This window comes from Pleurodeles waltl, chromosome 2_1 (assembly GCF_031143425.1).
Source record: "Pleurodeles waltl isolate 20211129_DDA chromosome 2_1, aPleWal1.hap1.20221129, whole genome shotgun sequence".
NCBI classification, from domain to species: domain Eukaryota; kingdom Metazoa; phylum Chordata; class Amphibia; order Caudata; family Salamandridae; genus Pleurodeles; species Pleurodeles waltl.
In genome coordinates, this window is record NC_090438.1 from 51,679,730 (window position 1) to 51,697,323 (window position 17,594).

Sequence of the window (17,594 nt, forward strand, 5' to 3'; positions counted from 1 at the left end):
CAATGTCTTTGGAGCACCAGGTTGAGCAAGGTTTTGGTTTGCATATATATGTTTTAGTTGGAAAATATGTGTTCACATGGTTTTCCAGAAATGCATTGACAGTGTTTAGAAAGGTGTAGGCGTCAGACGTGGAGGTGGCAGTGCTAGAGATGAGTTTCATCCTCAGTTTGCCTGTGGAGAAGGACCTGAAGGTTTGTTCTCTTCTGGGTGAACCTTGATGTGTTGGTTGGAAACTGAGAAGGTTGATAGGGATGGTGGGGCGATCAGTCAAATCTACGAGTATTGAAATTTTGCATTGGTGGTTGACGATGATGAGAAGACAAGGTTCATGATGTAGCCTTTGGATTGTATTGAATGAGTGACTTTCTAGCTTGAGAGAAGGACTTCTGTGCTACCGAGAATCCTGATCCTCCCACTCCCTCTCTGTTGATTCACAGAACACAAGCACTTAAGTCACAAACAATGAAGTGAAAGATTTGGAGCTTGGTTATAGATAAATATATGATTACATCAAACTGCTAGTTTAATTGTGCTGTGAACTCCACACCAAGCAGGATACATGTGGGGAACACCAGGAAGCCAAAAGAGCATACTTTCAAGATCAGTGGGGAATAAACAAAACAACAAGCAAAGGACAAGTACCTGCCTAAACCCAACTGATGAACCCAGGGGGACTGGAAAAGGAAGAGAGGTGAGGTGATCAGGATTTGGGGCCAAACTAGCCGAAGTGGAATGCCATACAACATAAGGGGAAGTTACCACACAGCTTTTGCATTCTTGCATCAGTTTTACATACTCCTGCTACCTAGATTGGTTGGCTTGACTCAGAAGTGACTATGCAAAGAGATTAACAGCCTAGTTGTTGTGTCTTTCATTGCTCAGTCTTCCACAGCGCCAAGCCAACTTTATAGCCAAATCTCTTGTTATGTTCAAGTGTATCTAGCATATGAAGTCTGCTCTATTTCTTCCCCCAAGCTAAAACATTTATTATACACATCCATATTCGAAAAATGAATGATTCACGTGACAGAATCCGGGGTACCACAGCACTGACTTCAGTTAAGAGGTTTCACTAGGGAAATTGGCAAACAGGAATGGATCCTACTGGAAATAGTTGCTACACAGTCAAAAGCACTCATATTATCCATCTAACACAGATGATGGCAACAAAGGGAATCCTTGGTGGTACAGGAAGGAAGGTGATAGGTGGTTAAAACGGAGAGTTAGGGTGGCAGAGATAGCAGGGAAGAGGTAGATGTAGGGTGGTCAGCACCGGGGAAATAGTCTATTGAATCTTTTAACTGATGCCAAACAAGATTAAATATAGGCTATAACATTACTCAGATAACAGGGTTAAGCAGTTAGCAGGTAGCCAATAATAAGATGATCTTCATAATGATCCAGTGAAAGAAGTTGTGTCTACCAAAATTACCCAAAGCGAAGCAAGTATGTAATACTATTAATAATTAACAATTGATCAGTGGTGCCAGTGACCTGGTAAAGCAGCCCCTTCAAGAGGTAATTAATGGGTCCCTTTGTTTAAAGTGATGCCACATATTTAAGAACATAGCTCGTTGGTTGTTCAGTTATAGTTTCGTCTTTCACACGAGGTCATAGTCATCAGCTTTTTCAAATATTCCTCCTGTGTCTGTTGGTGCAAGGATTTCCATTCCCTGGGTGTGCACAGTTTTCCTACTGTCAAGGCTGAGCAAACCATCATGTCCAGTGACAAGCCACACAGTCTGAGAAGTTATGAGGAGTAGCCAGTTAAGTGGAGGAACAAAGCCAAAGCGTCATGAATCATACAGCCAGTCCCATATTTGCTCCAATTGGTGTACCAGGCTGGAGCATGACCAAGGAATATGTATATTGGGATGGGAGTGTCCCCTATATTGTGTATGGACTTGTACCCCTGTCTTGAGTGACCTAACTGCATGTGAATTTGGTATAGGGATTTTTACTAGCCTAGTATCATTCTAATCTAGCATGTGTGCTTAGGCCTAGGCCTGTTTCTTGTAATGCCACCATACAGAAACGGTTCTGTGATATTGAGGATGCACACAAAGGCCCTCATTTTGACATTGGCAGTAAAAACCACCTACCGCTGCGGCGACAGCCGCCAAAAGACAGTCGCCGCGGTTACCAGCCTTCTGCCGTATCATGGCCACAGCCTGATTTCCGCCACAAGAATGACAGAAATCCGTTCGTGGGCATGCCGGCAGTAAGGTGATGCTGCTGCCAGCAGCAGCGCCACACTAGTAGACCGCCGCCAGCCGTATTATGAAAAATACAGGCAGAATGGTGACGGCCGCCCGGCTGGAGATGAATATCTCCAGCCCGGCGGCTGTCACCGCCATACCGGTCGGAATGGTACATTGGCGGGTTGGCTTCAGCCAACCCACCAATGTCATAATATGGCGCTAAGTACCGCCAGCCTGTTGGCAGTACTTACCGCCATATTATCGCCGACCACCGGTCGAAATGACCCCCAAAGTCTTCTTTTTAATGACAATATACTACTGCTCATGTTCTAGGTTGTTGACATGAAGCAAAAGCATTCAGATTTTTGTGAATTTGTAGTCCTGACCAGACCTTTTCTGTATTTGGAATGGGTGTGACCTACTATAGCACCCAGACACTTCCTCTGTCATCCAGAGCACATGTTGAGTGAATGTGAACAGTGTGTATGTGAGACTGCGTGCAACATGGATATGCTTGTGGGAAATTATTTTGGATGGCCCCTGACAATGGAAGTATATTGCTTTCATTCCTGAATTCAGAGGATAAAGACCTAGATACTGAAGTGAGAGAAGATGTAGACCGGGCAATCCTTAAAAATTCCATGAAGACTTTTTAGCAAGGGATCACTGATTAGATTTTCTTGAGCTCTGCCATTTTGTAGAGAGTGGGAGACTGGGGAGTGAGGTTGCATATTCTGTTGTTAAAGGGGAGATGTTCCCAGGCAGGGCCTGTTTTTTTCTCTGCCATTACTGCTACTTCATGAAACCTGATGACAGTCAGGTGCAGAGTCTTCACACTTCGTTGTGCCCATATTTTGTTTACTTCCTCATCACTATCTACTATGAGAGCCATCACCTTGCACAAAGGCTGTGTCTACACTTCACACAGGAATTGACATTTGAACCACTTCAAATCGGTTTGTGGACCTCTAACAGTGGACCCACATTCTCTGTCTTGAAAATCAGTATAATAGTGGGATCCAAACCACCTCACTTGGTTCCAGTTCCAAGTTCCCCTTGTCCAAGGAAGGGAGTGCTCCACAGAGTACTTTATGAACTGCAACACAGCTGGTGTGTCATGACTGACCAGGAGGAAAAGCCTGTGCCCCTGTTGTGTAGGATACTCAGAAGAAGCGGACTATCCAGTGGGGGAGCATTGCAAGGATCAACCTCCCTTAGTTATTCCGTCTCCTCAAATAGGTGTTTTGTGGTTAACTTTGTGAATAAGTGCATAGCCCTGTACCAGCTGGCACTTTTACAGAGGGCTTGTGTTTTCACTTCCAGTGTGCATAGCAGCCACAAAAGACCAGGTGCCACCGAATCTGGAAGTCTGCCCTTGCCTGAGTCCACATTTCCTAGTGATGTCCATCCCAGAGGCTGCACAGGCCATGGATACTCAACCTAGAGACCACATCTCCTGAAGGCCAGCACTCACCAGCCTCCCTACCAAGCTGATGTTTGAAGTGGTCCATGTAAGAGACAGAGGGTTGGAACAGCAGCTGCTGACAGATGCCATTGAAGATGGCAATCACTGTAAAGCGATGGGCACACCAGTTAACACTTATCAGGCCAAGTCGTTCTCCATGCAGGTAACAGCGAGGCAAGGTCTCTAGAGGCCGAGCAACTATAAACACAAGCAAAGCTGAACCACAGTAAATATCATTATTAGTAAAACTTTTTTCGCCAAAAGAACTTTACAATCTGATTGACCAGTTTCCTTGGAGCAACCATTTAGTGAAATGTCCACCTGTGTCTAGTTTTACCCAAACTTAATTTAAAGGAGCGGGCTGCCCAAGAGACAGGGATGGGGGGTGCTGGTACAATATATGGCAGGGAGGAGGGCAGCGTTTCGGTACAAATTGAGATAACTATCTGTGTAGTGTTTCATACTATAGTGATAATAAAAGAACTTCTTTTATAGAAAGACAAGCATTGGGCTTTACAATCATTTATTGAATCTGCTGGCTGATTGTTGAGTTCTGAGTCTTTTGTTCCATTTTCTCCCCCCACCAACACACTCTGCATTCCTAAGAAAGCTTTGACTGTTCGCCCTCGCTACCCTGATAGCCAGGTCTAGAAGGGATGCACTTGGCAAAGTTTGCAAAGCCATATCCTGGGTATCCTGGCGCCGAGCAGGTGTTAGACTGACCAAACTAGGGCCTACTGGGACTTTCTGAAAAGCCAGGTCTTAATCCTGCAGAACTCAAGAAGTGTGGAGGATGTTCTTAAGTGTAGTGGCAGGTTGCTCCATACTTTAGGATCGATGTAGGAGAGCGTTTAAGGAGAGATGTAGGAAACCGCTTGACCTCTTTTTTTTAAAAAGACTAAGGAAGTGTCAGAATGTAAGGAAAACAATTGCCAAAGCCAAATTTACTTCTAACAGGATTTGGCTTTTTTCTCACCTATAATAGCCCATGGAGTAGATTTATGGGCCTACAGGAGAAGTGTCATGCTAAGTTCACCTTCTGCATCAGACGCCAACTGAGTGAGTGCAGTAGGTGGCTCTTACCCTAGTTTCATAAAAGCCTTTGTGTGTGAATGCCTCTGCTTTTATGCGGTATGTGGAATGCAGCAGGTAAAATAAAAACTACTCTTAAAGTCTGTTCTTCAGCCATATCAAAAATATCCAAACTGGGCAGGGTCTGGCGCATCACAGCATGGGAGGTGGGTATTTGATTAGGAGAAGCAACACAAGAGGGTGAGAGGTGGAAAACACATGGAGTGCTGAACCAAAAAGAAAAAGGAGTTCTCTAAAAGTAAGCAGTGAAAGGACACGTCAGCCAACAAAATGTATTGAAAAGAGGCTGTGTTCCAGGGGAGCGACAAATGCAAGATGGTGAAAGAAAGCCATCAAATAAGAAGCAAGCAAATGAAAGTGACAATAAAGCCACTCAGTGACAAGTAGTGGGCAGGTTCCAAACCCCTATACATTATTGGCAAGTCCACAATAGATCGTTCTCAACCAGACAGCTTTTGCTGTCTGGTAGGCTTGACCTTACAAGAATCGGACAGAAAGACAAGAAAAACAGCAGCACATAAGCAAGAATGGAGAGAATACGCAGCGGAACCTCAAGGAAATAAGAATGTTTTCAGCTTTTTACAAAAATCCAAGTTTACGTGAACAACAGCAAACTCTTATGATTGAATAGGCTATGGTGAGGTAGCAGAAGGTCCTTGAGAAGAGAAGCATTATTGTGACCGAGCTGGAAAGTTTTCTTCGAGAAGAACAAGAATAACATCAATAGAAATAAACAAACATGACTCTACTTGTATGTATACTGCAGAAATAACGAACAGTGTACATGCAGACGGAGACATCCATTTTGACCAAGATGGCATCTAGGCCTTAATTGAGGCCTAGTCAGCAATAGCCAAGAAAACACACTTATGTGGGGCATAGCAAACTTCTTTCAAGTGCAATAGCATTATGTCAATGTGTACATATAAAATCTAAAGAATATCAACTTTCTGCACGTTGTTATTAATAGTCAAAATATAAATTGCACATAAGCTCCAACAAGTGCATAGTGTGAGATCCTGAGGAAGTTTTACAGAAGAAACCAGGGTCCAGTTTTTATTTTTCTCTCCCATCCAATTCCCCTTTTCCCCCCACTAATTTTCTCATTCTTAGTATACTAAGATGAGTGCCATCTTAAGGGGTTGAGGAACCCCAGACAAGAAATATTTAGGGGCCCCCTAATTAGAACATATTTGAATTTATTACCCATTTTCAACAATCTCGAGCACCCATGATGCCAAACAATATTGAATTATGCATTAATTTCAGAAACTGCAGGGCAACTCAAGATGTACAGCCTCCTGTACCCAAAATGTACCAAACAAAAGCATTAGTTTTTTTGTGCTTGGCTCTAGATTTTTTTAGTCTTGCAACAATAATATTCTAAATGAAATTTAGTGTCTATTCAGCCTGTTCTTCCCATTTTAAGAAAGATATGATAAAGGGTGACTACCTGGATGCGTAGTGGACTAGTGAATAATATTAATATAAAACGTATGGACATAGTGCTTTAAATTGTATTTCTAAATGCTGTGTATCCCCTGCACAACTGGCATTCTCTCTTTTAACTCTTTTTATTAACTCAATGCTCGTTATACAGTTGATTCAAGAAGCAATGAAAGATAATCATGTAGCGAATCCAGCAGCATGTGTGCTACATTACAGCCATTATGGACATTGTAGAATACGAACTGGCTCCTTTACGGCCTGCAGAAAACAGATTGCTTCAAGTAGATCACTGTAGTAGTGTCTTTACTTCCATTCTTCTTCAATCTCCCTACTCCCCACCAACTCGAAAAGACTTCCAAGCACCCCACCTCTTTCTCCCATTTTTTTGGACACCGCCTACTCTCGTTCACCACTCCCTCCACCGTTTGGAACCAGTAGAGGTCAAATTCCCAATCTGCGACACAAAGGGGGGGACCGGCCTACCACAGGAACATGCAACATTACTCTTGGCTACCCCAGCTGCCCATATCTTCTGATATTTCGTCCAGTGTTCCTCCCCTGAAATTAGCAGTATCCGCCACTTGGCATCCAGGGGAACAGATCTTCCCAGAACCTGTAAAAGCTTGTCTGTCACTTTTCACCAATAGGTCTGATTGTCTGGGCATTCCAAGAGGATATGAAAAAAGGAACCCTTTTGTCCACACCCTCGAAGACACAGTGATGAAGTAGCTCTGTCTATCTTATGTAGTACGTTCGTGGGATAGTAGTATCTGTGGAGGATTCGCAGCTGGAATAGTCTATGTAGGAAGGCTGGCATGGTGTGTGGTGGACGCCTATGGTGTTTACACCTTATACCAGGTTCAGGAAATACCTTTTAGTAAGTGAACAGTGTCTAGGAAGCCAAGCCACTCTAGTGGTAGCTGTGGTGAGCAGCCAAGACATCTAGGAGGAGTGTAAAGCACTTTCAATACCACATTAGTCACACAGTAGCTCATTTCACACGAAAGGAACCACACAATGTTGCAAAAATAAAGGTACTTTATTACAGTAACACTGAACTAGATTACTTATAGGCAGACCCCCAACTGGAGGCAAGTACTAGGAATTACCATAGAAAAACAACAAGCATTGGTAAGAAACAGCAGAAAATAGCTAGGTCCATATGGGAGGGACGGGGGGGTCAAGCCATATACTAAAATAGTGGAATGCAAAGTTAGGTCCCCCACCCGAGGATGTGGAGTAGTTAATAGAGAGCTGGGAGAACTTGGAATCCCAAAAGGTTAGTACCTAGATGACCCCCAGCGACCAGGAGAGCCGAGGTAAGTTAACTGATCTTCCCATAGACTAACAAGAGGGACAGGTAGTTTGCAAGAACAGGACCAGTCAATTGGAACCCAACAGTGGTTTCCAGAGGAAGAGGACCTGCAAAAGAAGGGGACAGAGTCCAGTCCACACAGGAGTGTCCAGAGGGATGGGGGGGGGGGGACAGGAGTCACTGCCCACCCTTTAGGAGAGAAAATCCTATTCGACGGTGGAAGATGATGGTCAGTTGTGGAGCCCAGGAGCTGCAGAGGATTCCCTGAAGTCATGCAGAAGCTGTCCCACTCCGATGGGTCAGTGGTCAGCAACACCACCAACAAGCCTTCGTAAGTACAAATCCAGGCAGAAGAGGATTTGCAGAGTTGAAGAGTACCAGCAAGGTCCAGGGGTCTCGACCCTTGGAGGGGAGTCCGGGCTGACCCTCAGCAGTCAGGAGACCTAGCAGAAGCAATCGTAACCCCAATAGGCAACCCACTGGCTGCAGGCACAATTTGGCAAGAAAGCAGAGAGGACCAACAGAGAGCAGATCCCAGCAGCCGGACGTCATTGCCTGAGCTGCCTGCAGGTGCAGGAGAGAGACCCCTTCACTCCAAGGGAGATACCTTCTTGCTTCCTTAGTGCAGCTGAAGTCTTGCCGACCCCAGAGGATGCACAGCTGTGAAAATGTTGCCATTGCTTGAAGGAGCCAGAGAAACAATGTTGCAGGGCGAGATCATCTTGGGGGTTGCAGGCTTGTTTGGTACCTGAGAAGACCAGCAGCGGTTCTGATGGCCAGGAGCAGAAGACCTTGATGCGGAGGAGTCCTGGTGGAGCCTTGCATGCTGAATATGGCAACCCACCCACAAGGGAGTCCTTAAATAGCCCTAGCTGGGGCCTGGTCAGTCTGCAGGGTGACCACCTATCAGTCATTGACGTCAGTTACCTGTCCTGACCAACCATAGTCTCCTTTTAGCCTCTGCACATCTTGTTCCTAAGATGGCAGAATCAAGTGGCCACCTGTAGGAGCTCTAGGCACCACCCCTAGGGTGGTGATGGACAGGGAAGAGGTCACTCAACTTTCCTTTGTGCAGTTTCGCACCAGAGCAGGGACCAGGGGTCCCTGGACTGGTGCAAACCGATTTATGCAAGGAGGGCACCAAATGTGCCCGTCAAAGCAGTCTGATGGCGCGGGGAGGCTACCCCTCCCCAGCCCAGTAACTCATATTTCTAAGGGACAGGAAATTCTTTGTTCTGTGTTCCCCTGCATGAGCTGCTGAAGCAGCAGGAGGGCAGAAAACTGTCTGAGGGACAGCAACAGCATGGGCTGCTTGCAAACCATGAAGGACTGGTAGGAGCAATATTGAGGGTCTTCTAAGGAGTTCCCAGAGTGCATGGAATCATGCCACCAATAATGGCATTAGTATTGGGGTATGATTCCAACTTGTTTGATACCAAACATGCCTAGGTTCAGAGTTGCCATTATGTAGCTGGACCACGGGTAATGTTGTGGCCCGTACACGGGAAAAATGGCTTCACCACACTTATGAAGTCCAGTGCATTTGAACTGGAGTTCGTAGGGCCCCTCTGCTCATGCAGAGGTGCCCTCACACACAGGAACCTGCACCCTGCTGTTTGGGCTGAAAGGGCCTACCGTGGGGTGACTTACAGTAACCTGGTGTAGTGAACAGTAGTGAACGGGTATATGCATCTTTTCACACAGGCTGCAAATGGAAGGCCTGCAGACACAGTATGCATGGGTTCCCTTGGGTGGCATAAAACATGATGCAGCCCATGGGGGACCTCTGGTGTACCAGTTCCCTGGGTACCTAAGCACCATATATTATGGACTTACAGGGGTACACCAGTATGCCAGTTGTGGGCTGTAAAGGGTACCAAGGCAACCAAATTTAGAGGAGAGAGCAAAATCACTTGGGTTCTGGTTAGCAGGATCCCAGTGAAAACAGTCTAAGCATTACTCTGGTGCACCTCTCTTTCGACACCCTGGATGGCATTCAATATGGTAGACTGCCCAACAGTGAGCGTCCTCAGGAGGTCAATGATCTCCTCACTGAGGGCAGCAGGGGTGACTGGGGCAGGGCCTGAGGTGCCTGGGGCGAAGGAGATGCCAACCTTCCTGGGTGAGCGGGCACGGAGCAAACGCTGAGGGGCTGCTGGGAGGGCGGTGCTGGTGCGCTGGGTGGCGGCTGTACCTGTTGTTGCGGGGGGCACAGATGTTGCCGCCACCACAAGGGAGCTCCCTTCAGAGGACGAGTCCGTGTCACTTATGTCTGCCCGAGTCCCCGCTGTGGAGCTCCCCTCGTCCTCCGTCCCACTGGTGAAATCGTAATCCGTTGCATGGCCCTCCATGGCCATGTGGGATGCAGCTCCCTCGTGCTCCGATGCCACTTCTCCTCCGCCTGATGATGCTAATGCACACATGAACAGTAAAACCACAAAAAAGTGTGGGGGGGGGGAAATAAAGACATGTTGAGTGCATGCATTGGCGACACCGTTGGCGGACAGGACAGACACAGAAGCCCCCTGCACTACGCCGCGCACTTGGGGTCCACTACTCAATCCGTGGGACATGGCCTACAAGCCTATGGACGACATCTGCACACATAGATGACACATGGCCATGAATAGCTGTACTTGGCACCCTACAGAGGTGGGGGGAGCGGGGGCACAGGGCCATGCCTTACGGAGGGGCCTAGCCTACAGAAATCACCCTGGCCTAGGGATACCCACAGCCCTCCTCCCCCACCCAGACACCTCCACTGCGCGCAAAGTCACCAGAATAAGAGTGTACTCACCACCTTGTGTCTGCTGTGATGTCCTCATGCGCCCATCCAAATCTGGGTAGGCCACCGCCAGGATCCGGAACATCAGGGGGGTCAAAGTCCGACTGGCACCCCTCCCACGTTGGGAGGCCATCCCCAGCTGAGCCTCCGCCGTCTTCCTGCTCCAGCGTCGGATGTCCTCCCATCTCTTCCGGCAGTGGGTGCCCCGTCTGTGGTGGACCCCCGGGGTCCGGACGTCCTTGGCGATGGCACGCCAAATATCAATCTTCTGGTGGGCGCTGACCTATGTGAAATGTACAGGGGGAGAAAAAGAGTCATCACCTTCTGCACCCTCAATGTGAGTGGCCCCCCATCCCTACCCTTGCCATGTGGCACATGCTCTCATCCGTCGTTTGATGCATGCCTCAATCGCTCCCCTCCCCACCATCTTTCATCCACCCCACTCAACACAGGCATTGGCCTCTAAGCATGGCCCCAGTGTACTTATCTGTTGGTCTGGAGGACCGTAGAGTAGCGCATACTGGGGGAGGACCCCATCCACGAGTTTCTCCAATTCCTGAGCAGTGAAGGCAGGGGCCCTTTCCCCAGTCGCATGAGCCATTGTCTCTTCCAGACCGAGGTCACAGCAGCACTTGCAGTGTAGGTCCTCTCCTGTCGAAGATCAGGTATCGAGTGATTGAACAGATAGAAAATGGCGGTCACGCCCGCGGCGGTGCGTACCGCGACCGCCGGCGCACATCGTCATTGGCTCCTGAGACCCATAGGGTTCAATGTTAACCAATGCTGCTTAGCGCCGCGGTCTTTGACCGCCTACCGCCACGGTGTGCCACGCCAGCGCATTTACCTCACATCCCATTGTCGCACTTCACAGGTCAGGCAGCCGCCATTTCAAGGGCCCACATGGCTTACTTTTTACTGCGTCACACATACCTAGGCCTTGCATCAACACTCATACAAGCCATTCAATGCATTGGGAATCGTGTTTTGTGCAAGCTGTGGTTACGTACCTGAGGGTTGATTGACTCGGTGCTCGCTGTTGTCCTTCATAGGCACCGTCCGCTGGGACATGCGAAGAGATGGAGGAATCTTCCCGTGTACAGACCGCTGGTAGACCTGTCGACAATGGAGGAAAGACATGTCATACTGACAAACAGGCTTGACCGAGCCACTATTCATGAACTGTGTGCCCAGCTGGAGCCAGACCTGATGTCACCAATCCGCCAACCCACAGGGATCCCCCCTCTAGTGCAGATGCTGTCAGTACTCCATTTCTTTGCAAGTGGGTCATTTCAAACAACAGTGGCCATATCATCAGGGATGTCCCAGCCTATGTTTTCCAAGGTGTTGTCCAGAGTGTTGTCTGCCCTGCTGAAACACATGCGCAGCTACATCGTTTTCCCTGAGGTGGGGGATTTGCCTATAGTGAAGGGTGATTTCTATGCCCTTGGACATATCCCCAACATCATAGGTGCCATTGATGGGACCCATGTGGCTTTAGTACCCCCCAGCAGGAGTGAACAAGTGTACAGAAACAGGAAGAGTTATCATTCTATGAATGTACAGATGGTGTGTTTGGCAGACCAGTACATCTCCCATGTTAATGCTAAGTTCCCTGGCTCAGTGCATGACGCGTACATCATGCGGAATAGCAGCATCCCTTACGTGATGGGTCAACTCCAGAGGCAACGTGTGTGGCTAATTCATGACTCGGGTTACCCCAACCTGTCATGGCTACTGACCCTAGTGAGGAATCCCAGGACAAGCGCAGAGGAACGGTACAATGAGGCCCATGGGAGAACTAGGAGGGTGATCGAGCGGACCTTCGGCCTCCTGAAGGCCAGGTTCAGGTGCCTCCATATGACAGGTGGATCCCTATTGTACTCACCAAAGAAGGTGTGCCAGATCATCGTAGCCTGCTGTATGCTTCACAACCTGGCTTTGCGACGCCAGTTGCCTTTTCTGCAGGAGGATGGTCCAGATGGTGGTGTTGTAGCAGCTGTGGAGCCTGTGGAGAGTGAAGATGAGGAAGCCGACGAGGACGACATAGACAACAGGAACGCAGTAATACAGCAGTATTTTCAATGACACACAGGTAAGATTCCAACCCGCCATATTACATATACTTAACCCCTACTACCTCTCTACTGTCTGACCTTTTCCCCCAGTGTATGGTAACTGAGTTGTGACTTTCCCTTCCAATTTCAGAGATGTGGGCCCCACTGCGTGACATCTGCTTTGTTTCCCCATGGACTACAGCTGTGTGACAGTGGTATGTTGGCATCACAATGTAAATATGCATTTTTGGCACGGTAATGTCTAATACATTTGTACAAACTCACAGCCAGACTCCTGACTGTTTTGTGCAATAACTGTGTTTATTTCACTGCTCTATATTGGTGGGTGATTGCAAATCGGTGAGGGGTGATGATGGAGGATTGTCCATGGCAGAGACCAGACTATTAGTATCACAGGTGCATTGTCCAAATGCCTGTGGAAAGTGGAGCATGGGCAGTATTAGGATGGACAGGGTGTCAATGTGGGACAGTGGGATGACAATCAGGGAGGTATCCTTTCCTGGCGGGGGTCTTAGCATCTTACTCTGTCTTCTTCCTGGATCTCAGGGCCCGCTTGCGGGGTGGTTCTCCTTCTGCAGGGGGTGGGGTGCTGGTGGCCTGTTGGTCCTGTGGCGGGGCCTCCTGTCCACTAGTGCCGGCAGAGGTGGTAGGCAGTTCTTGGTCCATGCTAGTGTCAGGGGCCCTTTGTGGTGCCACAGTGTTCCGCAATGTGGTGACTACCTGATTCAGAGCCCCTACAATGGTGGCCAGGGCGGAACTGATGTTTCGTAGTTCCTCCATGAACCCCAAATACTGTTCCTCCTGCAGAAGCTGGATCTCCTGAAACCTAGACAGGACCGTCGCCATCGTCTCCTGGGAGTGGTGGTAGGCTCCCATGATGGAGGAGAGGGCCTTGTGGAGAGTGGGTTCCCTGGGCCTGTCCTCCCCCTGTCGCACAGCAGCCCTCCCATTTCCCCTGTTTCCCTGGGCCTCTGTCCCCTGGACCGTGTGCCCACTACCACTGCCCCCAGGTCCCTGTTGTTGTTGGGGTGGTGGGTTAACCTGGGTTCCCTGTAGTGGTGGACACACCGCTGATTGACGTGTCCTGGGGACAGAGGTATGGGCCCGCTGGGTGGGTGCTGTGCTGGTGTTCCCAGAGGGGGGAAGGTCTGCTATGGGCTGTGGCTGTCTGAGGGGAACCGACTGTCCAGAGGTCCCCGATGGGCCGGGCTGGTCATCTAGATCCAGGTCGACAGAGCTGCTGTCCTCACTGTGGGCCTCTTCTGGGGGTGGAGTGGACATTTGTGGACCCTCCTGCGCGGTGACATGGCGTTTGGGTCCTGCAGGGGTATAAAAGTATTGTTATTGCATTTGTGTGTGCCATAGCGTGTAATGGGTGGGTGCCCGTGTACCCCAGTGCTGGCATTCCCGTGTGGGGACTTTTGTGACGGTGGTTTGGGGGGGGATGGGTATGTGCAGTGGGCATGCTTTGTTGATGGGTGTCCATGCTTTGTGGTCGCATGCAGGGCTTGGGGTTGGGATGGGTGGGCTGTGATGGGGAGACATTTGCAAGGAGCAGGATGTGATGAGGGTGAGGGTGGGGGTATGAGTTGGCATGCTGGTGGGGTGGGGGGGTGAAGTAGTGAAGATGAGACTTACCAGAGTCCATTCCTCCAGATACTCCTGCGAGGCCCTCAGGATGCAGGATTGCCAGGACCTGCTCCTCCCATGTTGTAAATTCTGGGGGAGGAGGTGGGGGTCCGCCGCCAGTCCGCTGCACCGCGATGTTGTGCCTGGATACCATTGAACGCACCTTCCCCCGTAGGTCGTTCCACCGCTTCCTGATGTCGTCCCTATTTCTTGGGTGCTGTCCCACAGCGTTGACCCTATCGACTATTCTGCTCCATAGCTCCATCTTCCTGGCAATGGTGGTGTGCTGCACCTGTGTTCCGAAGAGCTGTGGCTCTACCCGTACAATTTCCTCCACCATGACCCTGAGTTCATCCTCCGAGAACCTGGGGTGTCTTTGTGGTGCCATGGGGTGGTGTGGGTGATGTGTGGGGTGGATTGTGTGGTGATGTGTATTGGTGTGTTGTGTGAAGTGCGTGGAAATATTGCTGGGTGAAAGTAAAATGCTCAGTTCTCTTTTTCTCAGTGCGTGGTCCCGATTCTGTAGGAGTGGGGGTTTGAGGCTGATGTGGGTGTGTGTTTTATATTGTGTTGGGAGTGTGGGAGTGGTGTGTGTATGTGTATCAGGTGTGTGTATTTGTAATTGTCCAATGTGGCTGTGTTTTGTAAGTGTGTGTGTATTTTGAGCGTGCCGGTGTGTACCGCCAATGGTATACCGCGGTTGAAAGACCGCTGCGTGGATTCGTGTGTTGTGATAGTGTGGGCGTATTTCTGTTGGCGTGACGGTGGAGGTTTGGTCATCGCCAGTTTCTCACTGCCATTTGGTGTTGCGGACTTTTGTGGATGTCTGTATTTTGGCGGTTTGCCTGTTGTGGGTCAGAATGACCGTGGCGGTTTACCGCGGCCGCGGCGGTATGTTGGAGGTCTTCTGACAGCGGTAAACGGCTTTTACCGCCAAGGTTGGAATGACCACCAAAGTCTCTCAGAAAGGCAAGGGATGGCAAAATAATGGGTCGATGGAATGTCCAGTAATGGCTGATTTCTCCTTGTGTCACGCCGTTACATTAAAGTTGTCAAACAAGTCTGGGCAATATTTGGTGCATCATTATCTCTGTCCAATATTCCGTCACACACCTTACTAGAATCTTCACCTAAGACAGTTCTCATGCAGTTTATTGGCTCCTGTGATTGACGTCTTCAACGGGTAGAATTTCAGATAAGAAAAGTTACACTTGTCGCTCCAGTCAGTAGTTCCACTGTCTTCTCCTAGTTTAGACGACCTTGCACCTGTTGCGAATTACACAGTTACATTTGGTAAGAATGTCTCCTTGAGCAAGTCGGGTCCCATGAGAAAGAATTTACTATGGTTACACACATATCTCTAGCTTCTGAAAAAGTACAGCATTGTGTCCTTCAGGAAAGCAGCACATTGCACGTTAGAAAACACAGTTAATATGAGACCAGGCAGCTAGGCCCAGACCCTTGCTAACTAAGGCCTAGTGAGTAATGCAGCAAAATCTTAATACATAACTCTTAGTGCTAATACAAAATCATACATGAGTACATCATGAATTCATTATTAGTCAGTTTCATTAGTCATCGTATACATTGGTGGCCACTCCCCGTGGGCACATTTCAAATGTGTGCATTAGTATTACATTTATGCGGTTTCATTAGACATTACATTGCAAGCTTTTCATGTTAACATTGATTATAAATGTCACACTCCAACAATCCCTCCTCTGATGACTCTTGTCATCATACAAACCTTTCCGTCACAATTTATTCATCTTCTGAATTCCCTCATCTCAATTTCTTCCCCCATTTTGTGGCGTCTAATTTTTCTCTGAACAATTTCTCCCTTTTCTTTTCTTCCCTCCTCTGATTTATTTTTCGTCCTTTTCAATTTAATTCTTTTACTAATTTTGCATGACAACCATAATCCAAATAAGCAAGCCAAAACAATCAACATTCCCTGTATTATTTTTGCTAATATCCCATGCCAAATATTATTAAACCAGCTTCCCACTTTAGCAAGTCCCTTTCCCACCTTTTCCCAAACACCTGGTTCTTTTTCTTTCAGTTCCTTCAAATCTGCACTATCTCTTGTTAGGTTAGTAAGCATACTTCTAATCTCATTACTATTGTCATGTATATAGGCACAACAATGTTGCTCATTAAGCATCTTACAGACTCTGCCATTTTTTGCTAAAAGAATGTCTAAAGCAAGCCTGTTTTAAAGAGTCATAGCCCTCTTCACAGCAAGTTCAGTATCCATCAGGAGTATAGCTCAGGTCAAATTTGTCAGCATGTTATCCACAATAGTAGACAACTTTCGTATCTTTATGGAGTTCAAGATAACTCCCACTGAAGGAATTATTGCTCCAAATATGTCTCCTACTACACCAGCAGCAGTCTTTCTCCTTTGTCTAGTACGATGTAATTTAGACAATTTCGGAAACTTTTTCAAATCCTCTAACTGATATATCTTTGGGAAAACTATCCCTAAATACCATGTCCCATACCATCCCTTTGGAAGACGGTAATAAGCATTAAGTCCACATATATACAGGGAGTGCAGAATTATTAGGCAAATTAGTATTTTGACCACATCATCCTCTTTATGCATGTTGTCTTACTCCAAGCTGTATAGGCTCGAAAGCCTACTACCAATTAAGCATATTAGGTGATGTGCATCTCTGTAATGAGAAGGGGTGTGGTCTAATGACATCAACACCCTATATCAGGTGTGCATAATTATTAGGCAACTTCCTTTCCTTTGGCAAAATGGGTCAAAAGAAGGACTTGACAGGCTCAGAAAAGTCAAAAATAGTGAGATATCTTGCAGAGGGATGCAGCACTCTTAAAATTGCAAAGCTTCTGAAGCGTGATCATCGAACAATCAAGCGTTTCATTCAAAATAGTCAACAGGGTCGCAAGAAGCGTGTGGAAAAACCAAGGCGCAAAATAACTGCCCATGAACTGAGAAAAGTCAAGCGTGCAGCTGCCACGATGCCACTTGCCACCAGTTTGGCCATATTTCAGAGCTGCAACATCACTGGAGTGCCCAAAAGCACAAGGTGTGCAATACTCAGAGACATGGCCAAGGTAAGAAAGGCTGAAAGACGACCACCACTGAACAAGACACACAAGCTGAAACGTCAAGACTGGGCAAATATCTCAAGACTGATTTTTCTAAGGTTTTATGGACTGATGAAATGAGAGTGAGTCTTGATGGGTCAGATGGATGGGCCCGTGGCTGGATTGGTAAAGGGCAGAGAGCTCCAGTCCGACTCAGACGCCAGCAAGGTGGAGGTGGAGTACTGGTTTGGGCTGGTATCATCAAAGATGAGCTTGTGGGGCCTTTTCGGGTTGAGGATAGAGTCAAGCTCAACTTCCAGTCCTACTGCCAGTTCCTGGAAGACACCTTCTTCAAGCAGTGGTACAGGAAGAAGTCTGCATCCTTCAAGAAAAACATGATTTTCATGCAGGACAATGCTCCATCACACGCGTCCAAGTACTCCACAGCGTGGCTGGCAAGAAAGGGTATAAAAGAAGGAAATCTAATGACATGGCCTCCTTGTTCACCTGATCTGAACCCCAT